Raw genomic sequence first — 24,872 nt, forward strand, 5'->3', positions numbered from 1 at the left:
CTCCAAGTGACGTAACAAGGAGGAGGCTCCAAGGTGGTTTAGGTCCCTCCCTCTACTCACTCTTGCATGGCAATGGGCACATATGGCTTGACAACTGTTGTCTGGATCAGGATGGAAATAATTCCACACGTGAGAAGTAGATTTTTTAGTCTTTTGTCCCGGCATGACAACAATGGGCTTTGGCTTTTTCAAACCATGGGCAACAGCTGTTGCTTTACTTACACAAAGGACATCATCGGCATCAACATCCTCATCACCAACACCAACATCTTCATCATCAACATCCTCATCATCCTTAGCGCCTTCATCCACCAAAATATCCTCCTCCTCCATGTGCAATTCCACAGAAGCATCCTCAATGACTATGTGTGCAAGATGTTGACTGCCCTTCCCCACATTTACAGAGGGCACACAAATGTTGGAACTTGGAGGATCCTCCAGTACACTAGTATTAAGGTCGGGCCCACACATGGCAACCGCGGACACACTTGCACTCTCCTTGGGGATTTGTGATTTCGATTTCTCAGGGCACACAGTTGGTTTTTCCGGAGCTGTCTTAACAGCTTTCACATTTTTAATTGGACCACCACCACTACTACTACAAGCAGAAGGGTTATCAGAATCAGCAGTCTTCTTCATGAAGTAAGAAGGCCAAGGCCTTATCCTTTCCTTGCCACTTTGTGTAGTGAATGGCATATTGCCAATTTTTTGTTTATCTAAAGTCAAATATCCTTTCTATCTTTTTTCTTAATTTCAGTAAAACCTGCTTTACCATATTGATGGCGTGACTTAAGCCCTGGGTCATGGGCCTTCCTAGAGGTTGAGGAAATTGACGGCCTTGCACTGCTGCCGACAGCTACAACATGTGGGTCTTGGCCTTGTTCTCCTGTCATGTGACAGCCCTCCATATTTTTTCTGCAGTCTAGAAATAGTGTCACAATCACCAATAGTGTAACCAAGGTGCGTTTACAAAATTAACACACGTGCAGTCGTGCGCACACACAAAAATATTAGAAAAAACGACAAATGATGATTTATAATTATTGTCAGCTCCAGAAGAATGATTGATCACGACAGGAGTCTGTCAGCACAAGGTTGCAACTTGCATTGCTGGCTGGATCGTGTCCACTAATGGGGTTTAGCCGAAAACCCACCCACACAAACAAGAAAAAAATATGACACTTGCTTTGGTTTTTTTTTGATTGAACATGACTGTAGTCGCTGTATCTTCTGCACTACTGTGGTTAAGCCTAACACCCACGCACACACAGAAGAAAATATATATAAGATAGTGACACTTGTATTGTTTTTTTTTTTATTGAACATGACTGTACTGTAGTCGCTGGATCTTGTGCGCTAATGTGGTTAAGCCTAACACCCATGGACACACAGAAGAAAAAAATATATAAGACAGTGACACTTGTATTGTTTTTTTTTAAGAACGACTGGAGTCGGGCAGCACAAGGTTGCAAGTGCAATGTGCATTGCTGGCTGGCTCTTGTGCACTACTGTGGATAAGCCTAACATGCATGCACACACAGAAAAATATAAAAACTTAAAAAGACAATTTTTTTTGTTTTACTTTTTTTTTTTATGGAGTCCAGAACTTGGGCCCAGAGATGGACACAGCACAACCCCAGGACACAGCACACAACCCAGATGGATCACCAGACAGCACAGTGACAGTGACAGCACCATAACCAGAGACCAGAATGGATCAGCACAGTTATAGTGATTAGTGAAAGCACCGTGACCAGAGACCAGAATGGATCAGCAGTCACCAGCCCAGGACACAGCAGATATCACCAGTACCTCTCCCAGCCCTACACAACCCACCCTCCCTGTTCACTTTACACAGCCGGAGTGGAAATAGCGTCTGTCGCGTGATCCCTTATATACTACATTGATCATAGAGACGAAAGGTCGCAAACCGCCATATTTCTGTCTCTATGGCTTTGCCTCGGTTTCGGGAACTGAGTAAGGCAGGAACCTCTGAGTCTGCTTGGATTCAACTCGGTTATGCTAAATTCGGGTGGCCTCGATTCTCTGAGAACCGAACCTGCTCATCTCTAGTGTAAATTAGGGGTGTGCACCAGCCATTTTTCGTGTTTTGGTTTTGGATCTGGATCTTTCTTCGTGTTTTGGATCTGGATTGGATTTGCCAAAACCACCCTTCCGTGTTTTGGGTTCTGGGATTTGTGTTTTGGATCTGTATTTTTTTTTAAAAAAAGCATAAAAACAGAATTTGTAGGTTTTTCTGCTCCTATGCTATTATTAACCTCAATAACCTTAATTTCCACTCATTTCCAGTCTATTCTGAACACCTCACACCTCACAATAGTGTTTTTATGTCCAAAATGTTGCACCGAGGTAGCTGGATGACTATGCTAAGCGATACGAGTGGGCGGCACAAACACGTGGCCCATCTAGGAGTGGCACTGCAGTGGCAGACAGGATGGCAGTTTGAAAAACTAGGCCCCAAACTGTACATAATGCAAATGCAAAGAATAAAAAGAGGTGCAAGATGGAATTGTCCTTGGGCCCTCCCACCCACCCTTATGTTGTATAAACAGGACATGCACACTTTAACAAACCAATCATTTCAGCACCAGGGTCTGCCACACGACTGTGGCTGAAATGATTGGTTCGTTTGGGCCCCCACAAAACAAGCTGGCAATGAATCTGTCCCTGCACAAACTGGCTCTACGGAGGCAAGATGTCATCCTCATCCTCCTCATCCACCGATTCCTCACCCTCTTCAGTGTTGTGTACATCCTCATCCTCACAGAGAATTAACTCGTCCCCGCAGGAATCCACCACCACAGGTCTCTCTGTACGTTCTGGAGGCTGGTCTCCCTGGAAGAGTTGATAATTAATTTTTTGGGGGGAAGCAACCTCCTACGCCTTTCGCTGACAAGGTTCCCGGCTGCACTAAACACTCTTTCGGAGTACACACTGGAGGGGGGGCAACGCAAGTAAAATAGAGCCAGTTTGTTCAGGGGCCTCCAAATTGCCTCTTTTTCCTGCCAGTACAGGTATGGACTGTCTGACATGCCTACTTGGATGCTGTCACAGATGTAATCCTCCAACATTCTGTCAATGGTGACAGTATCATATGCAGTGACAGTAGACATGTCAGAAATTGTTGCCAGGTCCTTCAGTCCGGACCAGATGTCCAAACTTGGTCCTGCCTGCCCTGCATCACCGCCAGCGGGTTGCTTAGGATACCTACGTTTTTTCCTGGCAGCCCCAGTTGCGGGAGAAAATGAAGAAGGAGCTGTTGACGTGTCACGTTCCGCTTCAGCTGACAGTGTGTTCACCAGCAGGTCTTTGCACCTCTGCAGGCTTGTGTCGGCCGGAAAGAGAGACACCAAAAAGGCTTTAAACCTAGGATCGAGCACGGTGGCCAAAATGTAGTGGTCTGATTTCAACAGATTGACCACCCTGGAATCCTGGCAAAGCGAATGAAGGGCTTCATCCACAAGTCCCACATGCCGAGTGGAATCGCTCCGTCTTAGCTCCTCCTTCGCTTTCTCCAGCTGCTTCTGCAAAAGCCTGATGAGGGGAATGACCTGACTCAAGCTGGCAGTGTCTGAACTGACTTCACGTGTGGCAAGTTCGAAGGGCTGGAGAACCTTGCACAACACGGAAATCATTCTCCACTGTGCTTGAGTCAGGTGCATACCCCCTCCTTTGCCTATGTCATAGGTGGATGTATAGGCTTGAATGGCCTTTTGCTGCTCCTCCATCCTCTGAAGCATATAGAGGGTAGAGTTCCAACGCGTCACAACCTCTTGCTTCAGGTGATGGCGGGGCAGGTTCAAGAGTGTTTGCTGGTGCTCCAGTCTTCGGCACGCAGTCCCTGAATGGTGAAAGTGGCCTGAAATTTTTCGGGCCACCCAAAGCGTCTCCTGCACGCACCTGTTGCTTTTCAGAAAATTCTGCACCACCAAGTTTATTGTGTGAGCAAAACATGGGACATGCTGGAATTTGCCCAGATGTAATGCCCGCACAATATTGGAGGCGTTGTCAGATATCACAAATCCCCAGGACAGTCTAAGTGGGGTAAGCCACTGGGCGATGATTTCCCTCAGTTTCTCTAAGAGGTTGTCGGCGGTGTGCCTCTTACTGAAACCGGTGATACAAAGCGTAGCCTGCCTTGGAATGAGCTGGCGTTTCTGAGATGCTGCGACTGGTGACGCTGCTGCTGTTGCTGCGAAAGGTGATACATCTACCCAGTGGGCTGTCACAGTCATATAGTCCTTAGTCTGCCCTGTTCCACTTGTCCATATGTCCATGGTTAAGTGGACATTGGGTACAACGGCATTTTTCAGGACACTGAGGAGACTTTTTCTGACGTTTCTGTACAGTCTCGGTATCGCCTGCCTAGTGAAGTGGAATCTAGACGGGATTTGGAACCGGGGACACACTACCTCCAGCAATTGTCTAAATCCCACTGCACTAATGGCGGATACCGGACGCACGTCTAACACCAACATAGCAGTCAAGGCCTCAGTTATACATTTTGCTTCAGGATGACTGCTGTCGTACTTCATCCTCCTCGCTAAGGACTGTTGGAGGGTCAATTGTTTAGTAAAAGTAGTGGTGTTCCTACTTCCTCTCTGGGATGATGAACGACTCCCAGCAGCAGCAACAGCAGCAGCGGCAGCAGGAGGCGTAGCAATGCAGGATCCTCTGGAGGAATCCGGGATAGGAGAGTCAGTCAAGCCAGTGACATGGCCTGCAGGACTACTTCCGATCCTGACTAAGGAGGAAATTGACGAGGAGGGAGTTGACGGTGTGGTTTGCAGGCACTTGGATACAACAGGACAACGGGATTTAGGTGTCCCTGGACTGCTTACGGTCTTAGCCAAAGTTTCTGAACTTGACAGTAACTTATTATGAACGCGCTGCAGGTGCCCTATAAGGGAGGATGTTCCTAGGTGGTTAACGTCCCTACCCCTACTTATTCCACCTTTACATAAGGTACATATGGCAAGACAGTTGTTGTCCGGATTTGGATAGAAATATTGCCAGACCAAAGAGGTGGAATGTTTGGTCTTCTGCCCAGGCATGACCGTGATGGGCTTTTTCATCCCATGGACAACAACTGTCTCCCCCGGAGCCTGATTTAAACAAACCACATCACCATCAGAATCCTCCTCGCCAACTTCCTCCTCAGCGCCAGCTATACCAGTATCCTGATCCTGTTGTACTTCAACAGTGACATCTTCAATTTGCATATCAGCAAGTGGACTGTGGGTGCTCCTTTCAGCACTTGCAGGGGGCGTGCAAATGGTGGAAAGAGCCACCTCTTCCCGTCCAGTGCTGGGAAGGTCAGGCATCGCAACCACCACCACACTTGGACTCTCCTTGGGGATTTGTGATATCTTCTTAGAAAGCACAGTTCTTCGCTGTGCTTTTGCCAGCTTAACTCTTTTGATTTTTTTAGTGGGAGGAGGGCTTCCATCGTCATGTGAAGCTGAACCACTAGTCATGAACATACTAGGGATCGACCTTAGCCGTTCCTTGCCACTCCGTGTCGTAAATGGCATATTGGCAAGTTTACGTTTCTCTTCAGCTGATTTAAATGTTTTTTCAAGGTCATTTTCCTGAACTTTGTCATTTGGGATTGTATGTGCCCTCTATTATGACATTGGGCATCGGCCTTGGCAGACGACGTTGATGGCATGTTATCGTCTATGTCATGACTAGTGGCAGCAGCTTCAGCACTAGGAGGAAGTGGTTCTTAATCTTTCTCTATTTTATTTTTATCGGAGAAAGTTTGGTCCTCCATTTATGTTATATCGATTTGATATATACGTGCGGCTAAACACAGAAAATATTTTTTTATTTTTGCTGGAGAGTAGTGCACTTTGTGGGTTACACCAGCCTTTAAGAAATGAGCCAGCCGGCTCTTTACTTATGGGACACAGGCGCACGCTTGGCGCTGCTCCTTTGTTGATGCACGTGCGGCTACTGCGCACACAATTCACAAACACAGAAAATAATTTTTTTTTTGGTTTGGACTGGAGTGTACTTTGGTGGTTACAGCACCCTTTAATGGTCAAGCCAGCCGGCCCTTTACTTATGACACAGGCGCACGCTTGGCACTACTTTGTTGATGCACGTGCGGCTACTGCGCACACAATTCACAAACACAGAAAATATATTTTTTTTTGGTTTGGACTGGAGTGTACTTTGGGGGTTACAGCACCCTTTAACGGTCAAGCCAGCCGGCCCTTTACTTATGACACAGGCGCACGCTTGGCACTACTTTGTTGATGCACGTGCGGCTACTGCGCACTCAATTCACAAACACAGAAAATATATATTTTTTTGGTTTGGACTGGAGTGTACTTTGGGGGTTACAGCACCCTTTAACGGTCAAGCCAGCCGGCCCTTTACTTATGACATAGGCGCACGCTTGGCACTACTTTGTTGATGCATGTGCGGCTACTGCGCACACAATTCACAAACACAGAAAATATATTATTTTTTTAGCACTTGGGGGGAGCACCCCTGATGGACAGAGCACCCCCTGGACAACACTACAGCACCCCTTTAGGACTGGGACACTGCACAGGACTTTGGAGTGGACACAGCCCCTATGGAGAACTGACTGCACAACACAGTCCAGCCAGCCCCTATGGACTTTGAAGTAGTGGACACAGCCCCTATTAACAACAGCAGCACAGCACAACACAGCCAGCCCATATGGACTTTGAAGTAGTGGACAACAGCAGCACTACACTACACTACACTACACAGCCCAGCAAGCCCTAACTCCCACCCTCCCTCTTCACTGTCCACAGCCGAGTGAGAAAATGGTACCGACACGGGTACCTTATATAGGATCCAAAACCCGCAAGATTCGGAAGGCGGGATGATGACGTTTTGCCTCGATTTCAGATCCGAGTCAGGCGGGAAAAGTCGAGCCTGACACGGATCGGACTCGGATCGGGGGGCCTCGGGGGGGTTCGCATTTCAGAAATCCGAACCCGCTCACCCCTAATATATATATATATATATATAAAGCACTAATCCACGGCACTCACCAATCCTAGTTTTGGGGTGCAACATGGTATGTGACCACATTGTTTAGATAGAAATCACAGGGGCTCTGCACTCACCATAATAACTAATAATAATAATAATAAACATAATAAACAGTGGGGTTTTGGTTCATGAATTGATCAATGCATTTAAGCTTGCAGCCCATCGTCACGGGACCCCGCTTTACTGCAAGTCCCTACTCTATTGCTCAGAATTATAACATGGACATATCCATCACATTAGTGTTAAACTCAGGGTATGCTATCAATGTTTAAAGCTCACAGCAACTTTGCTTTTAAATGTGAGACAGTTACCAAGCAAACCTGTTGCAAAGCACCAAGGAAAACAGCTGACACAAGTTAGATAACTAGTTAATAGGGGTGCATGAGAAAATGTGATCACAAAAATGATTAATTATAAAAATTAATCATAATAAACAAAAAGCACTAATCCACGGCACTCACCATTCCTAGTTTTGGGGTGCAAAATGGTATGTATATATATAGATATATATATATATATATATATATATATATAGTGTAAATATGTTAACATAAATACAAAAATAATGTGATGTTTTACTCACTATAAGCCTAGGTAGTGTAAGTTATGTAAAATAATCATGTGTAGCAGACGTATGTAAATGAGCAATATAGTTGCTAATCTCTAGTTTGGGACTTACAGTATGCACATTTTATTATACTTTTATTATAGTTTGTTACACTCACACATAAGCAATCCTCCTATCTGGTAATGATATTGATGTTATAGCAACAGATTCAAGTTGTAAGCTAAGACGCAGCATGCTTGTGTGATCCGCTGCTGTGTCAGAGGTTGACACTTGTAATAACTATGAACTCAAAAACAGAAGATTATCATCAGTAGGAAACATTATCAGTGTTATATTGATTCCTTGGAGACGTACATTATCTCTATAGATTCCTTACAGGGGCTGGCTTCCCGACTGTCTAATCCCGGCAAGGGATAAGCCAGGCGCGGGCAGCCGTGGGGGAGATTAGGAGAGGGGCTGCTGGGGAGGACAGGGTTAGGCACCCCCTCAGGAGGGTTACGTTTAGGCTAGGGGAAGTGGCGGTTAGGGTTAGGCACCCCTGGGGGGAGGTTAGGTTTTGGCACCCCCTCTGGAGACTTAGGTTTAGGCATCGGGGAAGGTGGGGTTAGGGTTCGGCACTTGGGGGGAAGGTTAGGGTTGAGCACCCTAAAGGGAGGGCTAGGGTTGGGGGGGCTTAGGGTAGTTTATACTTACCTTTAGTACAGTAGGGATCTTCACCTCTGCCGGGCTTCCGCAGTCGGTGGTAAATCATACCAATCCCATATATATATATATATATATATATATATATATATATATATACAGTCAGGTGCATAAATATTGGGACATTGACAGAACTTTCATATTTTGGCCTCTATTCACCACCACAATGGTTTTGAAATGAAACAAACAAGATGTGCTTTAACTGCAGACTTTCAGATTTAATTTGAGGGTAATTACATCCAAATCAGGTGAACGGTGTAGGCATTACAATGGTTTCTATATGTGCCTCCCACTTTTTAAAGGGCCACAAGTAATGGGACTATCAACTCAAAAGCTATTTCATGGACAGGTGTGGACTATTCCCTCGTTATTTCATTATCAATTAAGCAAGTAAAAGGTCTGGAGTTGATTCTAGGTGTGACATTTGCATTTGGAATCTGTTGCTGTCGACTTTCAATATGAGATCCAAAGAGCTGTCACTATCAGTGAAGCAAGCTATCATTAGGCTGAAAAATCAAAAACAAACCCATCAGAGAGATCGCAAAAACATTAGGTGTGGCCAAATCAACTGTTTGGAACATTCTTAAAAAGAAAGAATGCACCGGAGAGCTCAGCAACACCAAAAGACCCGGAAGACCACGGAAAACAACTGTGGTGGATGACAGAAGAATAATTTCCCTGATGAAGAAAAACCCCTTTACAACAGTTGGCCAAATCAAGAACACTCTCCAGGAGGTAGGTGTATATGTGTAAAAGTCAACAATCAAGAGAAGACTTCACAAGAGTGAATATAGAGGGTTCACGACAAGATGTACACCATTGGTGAGCCTCAAAAACAGGAAGACCAGATTAGAGTATGCCAAAAAACTGTTCTGGAACAACATTCTATGGACAGATGAGACAAAGATCAACTTGTACCAGAATGATGGGAAGAGAAGAGTATGGAAAAGGAAGGAACTGCTCATGATCCAAAACATACCACCTCATCAGTGAAGCATGATGGTGGTAGTGTCATGGTGTGGGCATGTATGGCTGCCAATGGAACTGGTTCCCTTGAATTTATTGATGATGTGACTGCTGACAAAAGCAGCACAATGAATTCTGAAGTGTTTTGGGCAATATTATATGCTCATATTCAGTCACATGCTTCAGAACTCATTGGACGGCGCTGCCATGGGCACAAGGTTTGCCCAGAGCTACGCCAACCTCTTCATGAGTTGGTGGGAGGACCACCATATCTTGAGGGGGGCGGAGTTTGGGGCAAACCTCGTGCTATGGAAGAGATACATAGACAATGTCTTCTTCATTTGGCGAGGGGATGAAGCCACTTTGAAACAATTTCTGACCATTCTTAATACCAACGACAATCAACTAGTGTTTACAGCTAATTACAGTAAGGAGAAGGTAGAGTTTTTAGATCTCAATATATTCACAGAAAGAGGGAAGATTCAAACCAACACCTTCAAAAAAGAAGTAGATGTGAATAGTTTTATTTTAGCTACCAGCTGGCATCACCCCACTTGGCTCAAGACCATCCCTAAAGGGCAGTTCATGAGACTATGGAGGAACTGCTCAAAAATAAGTGATTATAAGACACAAGGCCAAAATTTAGCGGAGCAGTTTCTTGAGAAGGAATACAACAAAAACTCAGTCTTCAAAACATTTCATGAAGTAGAAATGAGTAATAGACAAGACCTACTGGAATATAAAAACAGTAATAATAGACAGACCAAGTTCAAGGATGAAGTTCTTTTCATCACGCAGTATTCAAAACAAGCAAAAGATGTCAGGCGCATTCTGAACAAACATTGGCCAATACTACTTGGTGATGACACTCTGGCTAAACACCTACCTCCAAATCCGAGAATCATCTATAATAAAGTACCTGATCTAAGAAAAAAGATCATACATAACCATATCCCACCCAAACAACTTAAACAAACCACTTTAGACAATTCCAACAACAAAGGCTTTTTCCACTGCGGCAATTGCTTAGGTTGTAGAAATTATGGCTACAGATCCACAAAACCAATCACGACATTTACATCTAGCACGACAGGAAAGGAATACCCCATTAAAAGTACGATAACATGCAACACAAAAGGGGTTATTTACATGCTTGAAGTAGCTGTAATAAACAGTACATAGGCAGGACCATAAGACCTTTAAAAACCCGTGTTAGTGAACATATTAGAAACATAAAAAGAGGATAGGAAGAGCACAATCTGTCAAACCACTTCCTAATTCATCACGACAGTGATCCAAAATTACTAAAATTTCTTGGTCTAGAACAAGTGACACACAATTGGAGAGGTGGGGATTACGAGCATAAGATGAACACCAGAGAGCTTGAATGGATATATGAACTTAAGACATTTGCCCCCCGAGGGCATAATTTAGACAACGAAATTAAATCCATCATATGTAAAAAAAGAAACTAAACAGTATCTCTGAGTTAATTAATTATTGTCAATAGAAGCACCACAATGCCATTTTAGCCCGTACTGGACATCACATACAGTGTGTCTAGAACCACCATCACTCATATCATTTATACCTTCACCACTAAGTCGTGTATGCAAATCCAATGCTACCTAAAATATAGAGCTCAGGATGAATTAGATACTTCTGCAGATAATTTAATATCAGTCTATCACTGTCTATTATTTGGAATATATGGGAAATAAACTTACTACCGTACTATAAAATTTTCATCTAGTATCTGCTAATATGGGGGTACTCTTTTTGGTAGAATACTGGCGTAGCATTATATATTATTAATTAGGACATGTCTTATGTATGAATATCATATGCATACCCAATTTATACTGTCCCAGTACTTAATGTAATAGATTCTTACCTTTTGCTTTTATCTACAATAGACTTAATACATATACTGCTGTGGATTAGGTGTAGAGTATATATTCACACTGATGCAAGTCTATTCTATTGCTAATTAGCACTCTAAACCCTCCCAGTGTGCATATGACCAATCAGAGAGAAGAAACTCTGCTATTTAACACTGACAGGAACAGAACACATTACTCCTTGAGAAAGGCCATCCAGGCAGAAACGCGTTGGAGTTATCCCACACATCCAAGCATTTGCTGTTTTTATTGTGGCTACCAGTACGAGTGTGCACTGCAGACTAAGAATATCCAGACTGAATTAATTACCCATTCAACACACGTGACCACCGATCAGGTGATCACATCACAGAGGAGACTACTAGCAACTCTACCATCTGGAGGAACATAGCCGGCAGAGGAAGGAGCGGTGAATCTCAGGGTGAGACAGGTAAGTCACCGGTTACACAGGGGGAGACGCACGGCACGCTACTCAAGTGAGCGGTGGTGCCGGGCAGTCTCCCGTTGGACACAGTGTCATCCCCGGTGTTGCAGGTCGGAGGCAGCTTGGTCATTCAGGCAACCTCCGATACTAACACGGTGAGCGGATCACACTGCAAACCAGGAGGCTACTGCTCCCCGGCATATACACCGTACTCTTGTCCCCGTGAAGATCATCCCGGGCACCATACCTCAGACTGTACTTTGTACCACTTCTTGCTGCCACTACAGCGGGACGCCGCTTTCTGACTAAAAGACTGACATCAAGCATCCAGATTCATTTGGGATCGTGCACGCCAGTGCACCTTATTACTTTTAGTAATATCACTCCTTGGCATGATATTCACTATCCATTTACCATATCTTGACACATATATCCTATGGTCCTTGAATGGTCAATGCTGATTTGTTTTAATTTCTAACTGATCTGGTAGGATATTGTTTGTTTGTGTGCATTTGCAGGTTTTCCACTCTATATGGTTTAGCCAACTTTGAAAATAAATAATTTTTTATTACATAATATCCACATTGTCTACTAAGTATTTGTTACATATTGTCTTATCATATCATACGTGCTAAACATAGATTAACTCCATACTTGGTTCATAGATACCGCACGTTAGTAATGTTTGCTAGCTGAGCGCAGTATATCTTTTTCTCTTTCCTCTAAGATACGTCTGCCCTGGGTTAACAATTTCAACATCACTAGTGATATGGTTCGTCGGTCTGTGAAACGAAGGTGGCCTATTGTTAAAACTGACATGGATTTAAAACTCCATGATGCTGAAATTATGCCCTGTTATACCCGAGGCAGAAACATTAGGGACTGGGTAATGAAGACTGATGTCACAGGGATGTCAAAGAACAAGAATATTGCCAGTAATTTTCTAAGAAAAAAACGGCTGTTATAAATGCATTACTTGCCTTTCATGCTATTTCCTTATGGTAGGCATTACTTTCAAACATCCTTGTAGTGGTAAAAGTTTTTCTTTTAGACATGTCCTGAGCTGTACATCTAGGTACATTGTATATCTCATTTTATGTCCATGTGGACTCTAGTATGTTAGCTAAATGGACTGAACTTTGCGAGAACGTATGGCGGTTCATCGTTCCTCCATTAGCAATTGCGAGTGGCACAAGCAACCAACCAGTGGCACGACACTTTGCGCAGGCTGGTCACAATCTTGCCACATTAAGGTATATTATTATTATTGACCATATCCCCGAATCCATCTGAGGGGATGACAGGTCGTTGAAACTCCTTTAGTGTGAGACACGCTGGATATATAGCCTAGGGACATTGTCCCCGAGAGGGCTTAATGAAAATTTGGGTCTACACTGCTTTCTATAGGTTATACCTTCTATATGTACTAGATAATCATCAGTTGTTGTATCTTAAACTTGCTGATTTGTGTATATATAACATGGATTTGTTCCCCATGTTGTGATCTGCACATGTCATGTTTTTTTATTTATTTTGGTTTTTGTTTACAGTCACTACAGTCACAGGTGCCCACTGTGACGGCATCATCAGTGGGCACCTGTCTCCGGCTCCGGTTGCTGATTGTCATGAACGCGGTGGGGGAGAAGATATATAGGTAAGTTAAGTTTTTTATACTTTGTTGCCCTGATGAAGATGAATTAAATCATCGAAACGTTGGTGTACTTACATGCTGTGAGTCTCCATCATGTTCGAGTGCCACTGGTCCGTGTTTATATATATATATATATATATATATATATGAAAGTGTATAAGGTCTTAGTGGCTGGTGTACACATGTTTGTGAAAATATAGTAAATAGTGAATAATATGTGCTGAAAAGTGCTGTGGAGAGCATATATATATCGTAGTAGGTGTATCAATTTAACAATTTTATTCAATAAAACAAAACATGTTACATAAGACTAAACAGCCTCCACATGCTGAAATGGGTTCCAACACTGCCCTTAGGTCTGTGTAGTCCCCTGTGCAAATAATTCATACAGTGAAGTGCAAAAAGTGCTATAAATATTGCAAATGTCCCTTATGCATAATCAATATATATATATATATATATATATATATATATACAGTATATATATATATGATAAAAATATAAGTTAGAAATGATACACAGCAATTGATAATGAAATAATGAAGGCACAGGATAATTGATAAAAAATATTTTTAAAATGTTCTAAAGACATTCTAAAAAATTTAAAAGGTTCCGAAATTGCAATGAATCATATGGTGCTTATCTTTAGTAGTTCATTAGGCAAGAGGCAGCTTCCCAACATGTTTCATCCACCAGGGTCTTCATCAAGGGGTGCTGCTATCCTGGGGTGACTGCTCTTTATACCCCATTCAATCAGGACTGAATTATGCCTCGTCACACTCACTTGTGACCTCACTTCCGGTTTCTGATATCTGGAATCTTGCCCTTAGTTCCACATTAATTCTATGTAGTATTTATCATGTAGCCCTTTCTAGTCTTTGTCTATAGAGTCATCTATACCTACGAGGTGTAGTAAAGAAGGGGGGTCCCCAGTGCTAAATACCAAGTCTAAATGGCATTTCTGCCTGATTACATCTTCTGACTTCCGCCCATCATGTAGTGGCTTCCGCCCATCACATTCGCCCTTCTTCTCGGCTGCGTCTGCCTGGATGCGTCTTCTGACTTCCGCCCATCTCCAAAGTAGCTTCCATCCATCACATCCGCCCTTCTCTGTCATCAGCTCTGTGCACTCTCTCTCGTCATTGACTGCGGCATCTTCTCACCATGCGGAGGTCACTGTATTGCGCATGCGTGGATTGCTTGGACACACTTTCTCTTCCATAGCGCTTGCATTCCACAAGTGTCATAGCAACCAGGTCACCATTTTAGTGTAGTTTTAGATGCTCAATGGTTTCATATATATATATATAATTATATATATATATATATATATATATATATACACACACACACAACTTGAGCCAGCACTCCATAAAACAACAAATGCTCTGGTGCCCTCTGAAGTATAAAGAATTCTTAATGTACATGTAGCAAAGTCATTGATAAAAGTTTGAGCGACTGAAACGTTGAACGAATGTTCCCTTGGTTGGTGTGATTCTTTCTAACCAGACCCGTGAGTGCCACTGCCTTTGCTACAAATATATATATATATATATATATATATTGATGACACATTTCATGTGGGTATTTCCATTTACTACAGGATTATTTTAATTAGACCTTTGATAAGAATTGTAGAAGGTCTGCCCAGTGGAAGCATGGAGTGCCCTGATATTGTAGCTCCCAATGCAAGGGAGACGAGACAAACCTAGGTGGACTAATAAACTAGTCACAAATATGGTCCTTTCTAGCAATAGCAATTTCCAAATATTTTAATATAAACGATTTTAGCCAAGTGACAATGTGTAGCCCTATGAAGCATTCTGTACACCGACCTAGTTGTTTGCTTACAAACAGCTATTTGCTTGAAACTGGGATGTTGCATAGAGCCGCAATATTTTTTATGCAAGATCATGACATTAATATATTACTTTTCTACTGTAAGCCCTTCGTAACATTATATTTAATATGATTATATATAAAATGGTATGTAGTCATTATGTCAACTTTCAGAATGCAGACATAGTCTGAATGCTGAAATTCAGTATGTTAGTATGGACAAAATGTAGTCAGCGAAAAATGTCAACATTCACAATTTCAAAATTTTGAATGTTGACAGGCATAATGTTAACAGTCCATATTAGTGTTAGGGTTAGATTTAGCATTAGGTTGCGGTTAGGGTTAGGTTTGAAATTCGCTATGTTGACATGCCAACTGTCAACATTCAGATTGTCAACACAGACACACAGTAGTTCACAAACATATCGCATTGGCTCTGCTGCACAGCCGATGGCAGATATACAAATGATTGGGAAAGGGTAAAGGCGGAATGGTGATACACCACACTGAGAAAATTATGAGGAATCTATAACTGAACAGTGTATGCACAAATAAATAAACACTGTAAAAAAGATATATCAATCAGTACAGTTTAAAAAAGGATTCTGCGGCTTATCTGATAAAAATGGTAGTAAGATAAAAAAAGGCTCCACTTACCTCTCATGAACTTACTACCATTTTTATCAGATAAGCCGCAGAATCCTTTTTTAAACTATACTGATTGATATATCTTTTTTATAGTGTTTATTTATTTGTGCATACTCTCATATACTGTTCAGTAACAAATATGTGATTGCTGTGTTTAGTATTTATGTTATGTTTCTTGTTTTAAAATAAATTTTGTGTAATTATTATATGTACATTTTAGTCAAAGTACTATTTTATTTTCACTCGCACTTTCTTAGATGGTATTATTGTTTTATATTTAATATTAAGGAATTTTCTCCACAATTGCACTTTGCACTTTATTGGTATAAATACCACAGTTATTTATTAATATTAATTTTTTGAAGCTTATTAATAATATTTATGTATGCACAGCACTTTGTTTAGCACACAGGTGCTTTTAAACAGATTCATTGTTTTCATAAATGTAATAACAGCAGATCACCACTGTTGTATCTCTTCTGTTTGAGCTGACACCCATACTATAGGGGAGTGCTATATACAAATACTTTGTATATTTAAAAAGACATATATGACTTGAACATGACTGGCTGATGGTACAGGTTTTAAAAAGTAGGATTTCTCCCTATTTTACTAAGTTAGGGTGTTTATTATCTTTTGGCGCCGTGTTCTCTCATTTCTACATATATATATATATATATATATATATATATATGGGTGTGTGTATGTATATATATATATATATATATATATTTTATTTTTTTTTCCAACTGCTTATATATTGCCCGATCACTGTGGCCAGCAGTGATCGGGACACATAGCCACTTGGGGAGGCATAGCTGAGGCCGGAAAAGAGTGGGTGGGGGCAGCTGGGGACATGGCAGCAGCCGCGGCTATCAGAGCCGCTGCTGCTGCTCCTACACAGTGATCTCACTGATCTCTGTGACTGTGTTCCGGAGCCGCAGCGGGTGGGTGTCCTGCTAGTGGCCCGGAGACATAGCAGCAGTGGCGGCAACCAGAGCCGCAAGTGTAGAGGGACCAGCAGGTCCCTCTGAGGTGGGCGGCTGCTAGAAGTTAACTTCCAGCAAGCCGCCCACTGTGTGTTTTTGACTGGTGGTATCAGATACGACCATGTCAGGCAAAGCCCACTCTGGTATGGTCGTATCTGATACGACCGTGCCAGGCAAGTGGTTAACAATATAGCAACATGAAAATGTAAAAAAAATGGGGAAAAATGATGATTGAAAAATGTATGTACACTTGGTGCTAGTGAATGGTATTAATCACCACCAATGTAGATATCGGCGAAGATATAGTAAACATAAATAAAGTGAAAAACACACATAGATTTAAAACAGCGCCATGACCAATTGATATGCCCTTATATATCTCTATGCAAATATCACTTAAATTAAGGCAGCCCTCAGATGGCTGGGAATATAATGGTATGCTCAGTATCAGGTATTTGTTCAACATAGATAGGATTATACTAAAGAGGATGAAAACAGTCTATGTATTTACACATACTGGGATCTGCTTTTCCCAGTCCTGCCAAGCATCAGACTGGGAATATCTGCAGATATATCTGTCCATCAGGCAGTGTGTGCAGGCCGTCTACCGCCCGCCCGTACACATGCAGAAGTCGCAGGGAGGAGGACGGAACTCGCCCCCCCGACCAGCAAGACCCGCTTACAGAGACAGATGATGGTCGTTCAGTGTGTATGAACGACCATCATCTGCAGATATATCTGCTCAGTGTGTACCCAGCTGTATGGGACAATTAATCAAAATTTGAAATCTTTGATTAATCATGCAGGGGTTTTTGTACACCATAGAGTAAGCAAAACGATTGTTCCTCAGTACGTGGGGTTTATTTACCAAGCAATGTGAAAGCCATTGCTTCCCTACACATTTAAGCCCAAAGTTTAAAAAGGCATTGATTTTAATATCAAAACACCCTATGCTTTGCTATTAAAAGCATTGCCCTTTTAAATTGCAGTCTTAAATACGCCCACAGTGGCGGCTTTGACAAGCAACTCCTTAGTAAATAAACCCCTATAACACCAACAGTCAAACACTGAAAAGGAAGTATGATAGTCTGGGGCTCTTTTGCTGGTTCCCGAGGTGGCAACTTGCACAGAGTGACTGGCACCCAGAACCAAAAGGGCTACCGCAGCATTTTGCAGCACCATGCAATACCCTATGGTCTATGTCTAGTTGGTGAATGATTCATCATACAGCAAGATAATGACCCAAAACATATATCCAAGTTATGTCAGAGATATTTTTGAGGAAAAGAGCAAGATGGGTAGGCTTTAAATCATGGAATGGCCAGCACAGTCTCCAGATTAAAACCCCATCCAGCTGGTTTGGGATGAACTGGACAGGAGGGTGTGAGCAAAGCATCCTGGAAGTGCAACATATTTGTGGGAACTTCTGCAACAGTGTTATTAAGAACTTCCCAAACAATATTTAATTTCCATTGTAGAAAGAATGACAAGTGTATTTGGAAGTTACGTCTGAGTAAATTTTGTCAAACAAATTCTGTTATTTATTTATTTTATCTATAACATGTTATTAGTTGTGTTCAGGGTACAATTAAACTGCACAAAATACAATAAAAACTGGAAAAATGGGTTCTAAAACTTTTGAGCAGTAATGTAGTCATATAACAAAAATATGTTTCTTAACAATTAAATTAGAGAACTGCAAAGGGAAAATAAAAATGAGTTGTAGCCCCTTTAACCTATTTACTGCTGAGGGCAAGTAGGACGCTCCCTTCAGATACATCCCATGTCTATGAATATAGAGTCCCACTAGTCCTCAGCAGTGCAAAGGGTAACATGAATAAAGGAAATCTTCACCAATCACTTAGCAACAAACCAATAAGTATTTCCTTCCACCACAGTTAAGTAAAACATGGTAGAGATAATGACATTGTCATGCAGCCACCCACAAGTCTAAGGAGGAACCTAAGAGAGGCTCTAAAATCTTCCAATATTGGCCTTTCTAGAAAGTGGTTTACCCTTGATTGAAAGCAGGATATACCCTTTTTACACAATGGAACCTCCTTTTATGTATTATATACAATAAGTGTTTGGGATATAAAAAAATACTGCAAAATGTGTGAGCAGGGCCCTCTTACCTCTTCATTTATCTGCTATTACACATTAATTTATTACAGTTTTATTCCCAACTAGCATTTGCCAGCAGTTTTGCTTGCGTGGATGGCTGTTATTGCTCAGTGGAACTAATTTTACAGAGACAGTAGTGGCATCTAATATTGTGATGTATATTTTATATTGTAGACATTGATCACAAAATGTCTTTGTAAACAATATTTGCATATTTTTTCTTCAGGGATTAACATTTAAAGATGCTTGGGGCTACTAACTAGTGAGCAAGCCACTAAACCTACAGTAACATTAACAGGATGAAAGTAACAAAAGCAGTGACTCTATGATATGTACTATGGTGAGCCATCTTTTGGATTGACATGTATACTACAACTTAATGAGTCAAGATAAGCTGCCTGATTAGTGCTTAATATATAGTTGGACTTTTCTCCAAAACAGATCTTGAGATACACTAATATATATATATATATATATATATATATATACATATATATATCTGCTGTATGTTTTTATATTGGACTTCAGCAAATTCCAATAAAAAAAATTTTGTCTCCACAGTTGATACAGTCCCTAAAAGTATATTTGTCCCAAAAAAATTATATTATATACATCTAGTCATTTTTGGCTTGAGGAGCCTGCACACACCGAATGTCATACATCTGTTTTCTCCTTTATTGCTCATCTCCCTGATGTCACATTGAGATAATACATACCGCAGATTCTTTCTAGGTGATTAAGATATACAATATTGAAAACACAATCTAAACTCACCCTGAAGTTTTTGCGTGATGCCGGAACAAATAAACAGACAAAAATTTTGAAATAATTTTTTGTCACCATAGTTCATACACAGTCCCAACGAGTACATTTCTCAAAAAAAAATTCTATGTACAGACACACCCACTACAATTTTATTATACAAGAATAAATTGCAAAGTGCAATGGAATATGCAGACACAATATAGAGTAATTAAATTGTAAATAATAAAATAAATACAATATAAGATAGAGGATGGGGTGAGGATGTTCTAAAAGAATCTGAAGGGGAGATGTATCAAACAAACAGAAGTTTCCCATGACAACCAATCAGCTTCTACCAATTATTTATTTAGTACACTATAAAATTATAGCTACAGTAGAAGCAGATTGGTTGCTATAGTAACTTTTTCAACTGTGCCATATAAAAATGGTTGCTACATCTCCCACATCAGGACTCCTACAGAAAATGACAAAGATTTAGCATGTGTGCATGTAACAAGATATAAATAAAAATATGGCATCACTCTATACGGAAGGCCATGAGTTAATATGGAAAGTGTGCCAATGCCTGATACACATTTTTTATAAACTTGTTTTTGATAACTAAGCCTAGTAAGTATTCAAAATCAAACATTTTATTTTCTCAGCTATTTTGACTCCTGCGCAATTTAGTCTTGAAGCCCATGGCATTTTTAAAAAACAAAATGCAAGGTCTTCTGAAAAAAAAAAATGATCAGAGTATGATTTGTGTGGGGGTGCTGCAGAGAAAATTGATGGGATGGACAATGTTTAAGCAGAGAAGGGATAAATAAACTGTTTTCAGGACATTTTGATTACAGAGAAGAAAAAGAAAGATAATATATAAGCAAAAACATGGAAAAGTGCCTAGTCTTAAAAGATAAAAATTTAGTTTGTTTTTTTAATAAGAACAAAAAAACTCATTAAACAATATACAGAGAACACTTGGAATAAACAAATTAAACCACATTCTTCTGAATCAGAGAACAACAAAATATTAAAATAAAATGCTTTAACATTTCTCATATGACAAAGTTTATTTTTCTTTTATATCATCTATATACCTTGGAGTGTTCAAAAATACTGTTATGCTAATAAAGCAATATTGTACCTATGAGCAGCAGCAATTTGATGGAGGCTCTACAAATAAGAACCCTCAGCATTCACTTATAGGAATACACTTTCTATAACAAAGAGATAAAATTTGTCTCTAGAGGGTTTCACAAATGACATTGTACAAATAGCATCAAATGCTGCACACCATTGAAATCACTTGCCTTTCATAAGCCTTATACAATTTTGACTAATGAAAGCAATGTGTACTGTATTTGGTTGCTACAGTATAGACACCATACCTTTAAGAATAGTTAAATAATTGACTGATATGTATGATATCTGTTTTTTTCTCTGTGTGATGTTTTATCTTGAGCAGAAAGAAGACATATCTTTTGTTAACTACGATATTGCTATATGCATCGCAAAATGATGATTCTTTGTTAAGTGAACAAAATAAAGCTGCCGTTTAGTGATAGTTGATATATATATATATTTTTTCACTATTGCCAAACAATGTTCCCAGGGGTACACATACTACATAGAATCATAGCATTTGACGGCAGATAAGAACCACTAGGCCAATCTACTTGGCCCATCTAGTCTGTCACAATCCATGGTACTAGACTGTGTAAGCTAAAAATGATGGGATGTTTCACACCAGTAATGAAAGGGTGTTTCACACCTGTAATGAAAGGGTGAATTCACACATGCTTATGTAACTTTTGATATAGAGCAAGTGCAGAAGTAAGCTGAACAAATCACTTGTAATATTGCTGACAGATTTCGGACATAGGGCCTGGCGCAGAGGAGCATGCAATGTCGATGTCAGATGCATCGGAGCGATTTTTTGATCCTGTGCATGTGATAAAGCAGCAACAGTTGGTTAGTGATGGCGGTCACAGAAAGGATCTAATCGCGGTGCAAATTCATACGCGGCTGGAGAGCCCCCAGCATGTTAAGTAAGATGCTCATTCTGAGACAGCAAAGGCTTGCTCAATGTTTTTGGTCTTGTACGTAAGTGGCAGATGTGAGATGCCAGAGGAGTGCGGCTCTGGACACAAGACGTTGACCAAGTCATTAGCATATTGTCACAAGTCCACTGCATAGTGGATCTCAGCAGTGATGGGCACTGTGTGCATCTCTGAGTCAGGCCCATAGACATCCAGATATAAGGTAATCAGACAAATTATACTGAGGTGACACACGGGCAGGTGGATAATAAATGTTACATACAGGTTCTGTGGATAAATGCAGGTATGTCCTGGAATGGTATTAAAGGAGACTGCAATATGGACAAACAAATAGGAGCTGCTGACAGGTTAGCCGAATATCCAGTGTTAGAGCACTGATGCATCTTAGCAGAATAACCAGTGTAGAAACACTTATTCATCTTAGCGGGACATCCAGAGTAGGAAAACTGATATAGGTTAGCACAGAGTTTCCCAAACTCCGCCATTACATATCCATGCTTGAACACAAGTGACTTAATTAGTACTTCATTTGATTTGACTTTCTGGTCTCAAGCATGGATATCCGTAAAACCTGGATTGTAATGGTGGAGTTTGGGAAACCCTGGGTTAGCAAAATATATACTCAGACAATGTCATCTAGAGTTCAGGTACAGTCCACAGCTGAAGTATACCTAAGTAGCATATTGAAGCCTAAATTTCATAAATGTAACAAAGTAAATTGGTAGAAGACAGAAAGTCCCTAGATATTTAAAGTTACAATTTTTTTGGTAACTTCATCCTGAGATGCAGGGAAGAACAGTGCAAGTAATACACTTTTTTAAATCTTTAAAGTGTGAGTTTTTAACAGGTTGGAATTTAGGATTTATTTTCTTTATGGTTATGACCCACATTCTTCTTTTGGTCTCTTGCAGGTGCTGTCAGTAAGGGCCAAATATAATAAGGTGCGAGTATTTAGTGCAGCACAAACTCTGACCTTCTCCCATATTTTGAAGGTGTGAGCTTGTCCCTAAACTCACAAATGTAATAGGTGCGAGTTTTAGGGCCCCAGTTTGACTCGCATGCGAGTTTATGCAAGTTAAACTGTTGGTAATGCAACTTTCATTACAAGGTGCAAGTTACACAGAAGCATGCACAGATTAATGAGATCCCCGCATGTTTCTATATGAAAAAAAAAAGCTATAAAAATGTAAACATATTATAAAAAATGATATGGGGTCCCCCCTAAAAGCACAACCAGCATCAGGCTTTTTTGAACGGTCCTGGTTGTGAAAATATAGAGGAAATGGTGTAGTTGTACCCCATATTTTCATCAACCAGCGCCAGGCTCCATGAACCAGTCTTGGTTGTGGAAATACAGGAGACAAAATGAGTAAGGGTCCCCCGTATAAGCCACAACCAGCACCAGACTCTTTGTAGCGGGGTGTAATGCCACAGCATGGGGTCCCATGGCCAAAGCATTATCACCCCATGCTAGTTAGCCCTGGCCGGGGATCGCTGGGGAGGTGGGGACCCCCCAATAAAAGGGATTCCCCTTCTCCAGGGCACCCCAGGCCTAGGCCAATAGCCTGGGGCAATCACCAGCACCCCTGGGCATTGGATGCCGGGTTGATTGTGTGAAAAATAGAGTAACATTGTCCTTTACAGATTAACTGGATGTCCCAGTAAGCCTCCCCTGCATGCTGGTAATTGGAGAGCCACAAGTACCAGCATGCAAGGCATTAAGGGCCCGCTGGTACCTCTAGTTCACAAGCAAAAGAAATATTAAAAAAACCACAGGACACAGGCACTGAAGGCTCTATTATTTTATTACACTTGCACTCATTCACTCTTTCTCACACTACATAGTTACCTTGTCCCTAGCACCAGTGTTGTCCCCTTGACAAGTAGAAACCAGATCGGGACCTGTAAAAACAAATACCATACTCACCCACCCCTTGTTTTCGGTCCATGTAGGCATTCTTGGTCTTCTTAAAATAAAAAAAATGGACAAACCTGGACCCACGAACATAAGTACCATCCTCTAAGGATGGTACTTCACGAATGACTGCTCAGCTGCTGCATTTCACATAGAAATTCATTGGCTGAACGTTCATTGACAATTCATTGAACATATAATAACAATCCTATTCCCTAGATCAGTGGTTCTCAAACTTGGTCCTCAGGACACCACACAGTTCTCGTTTTCCAAGTCACCCAGCAGGTGCACAGGTATATTCATTACTCACTGACACATTTTAAAAGATCCACTGGTGGAGCTAATTATTTCACTTGTGATTCTGTGAGGAGACTTGGAAATCATGCACTGTTGTGGGTCCTGGGGACAGAGTTTGAGAACCTGTGCCCTAGATTAAAAAATGACAGCTGATTGGATGACTTTGTCTGTCTCCAAGCTTTAATAAATCTCCCCCTATATGGGGTATGTGGAAGTATGGTGGTATTCAATAATATGGGGATTACAAAAATAAAAACTTGTAAAAAACAACTACTTGCTTGTCTTAGTTATTAAGAAAATGGATTTACAGGAAGATTGTGTTTGGACATGTGAATTGACAGATGTAGTTATGGAGATTATATTAAGTAACATTACTTTGGACAACCAATTATGGTAAATGATTTCTACATTTTCAAGCGTGACAATAAAACAGTGCTTGCAATTTGCTTTTAAAGCATAATTTATGTCTAAGCTTATAATAGAGCACTACAGGTGTTTCATAAATGTCAGATATTCAAGAAACATGTTCAGTTTGAAAAGACAAATCATCCTAAAGTGTCAGTCAGACTTACATGGAACTTCTATTAAACAATAATACACTCTTTGCATGGATGATTGCTAATGACTGTCCCAATAAGCAACACAGCTTTAAAATTGGTTCAGCATGTTATTTATTTCAGTTTCTTAGCACTCAAGAACAGATTCATGAAACCTTTTTTATACTCCATTACGTGAATATTATGTACAATTACAGATTAGAAATCCAAAAGGAAAATCAGATGCATTATTCATGGACATAAAGAAATTATATTAACTATTACACTCAATTGAAGGACATCTGACACGACAGAATACATTGTTAGATACAAGCATTGTATGCTTAGGAACAGAACTGGATACAATAGTGTGAGAATGGTTTACAACAAATACAGGCTATGCAATTTAAGAGTCACTGGGCCTGATTCAGACCTGGACACAAGAT

This window comes from Taudactylus pleione, unplaced genomic scaffold (assembly GCF_031769625.1).
Source record: "Taudactylus pleione unplaced genomic scaffold, aTauple2 ptg000120l, whole genome shotgun sequence".
NCBI lineage: Eukaryota > Metazoa > Chordata > Amphibia > Anura > Myobatrachidae > Taudactylus > Taudactylus pleione.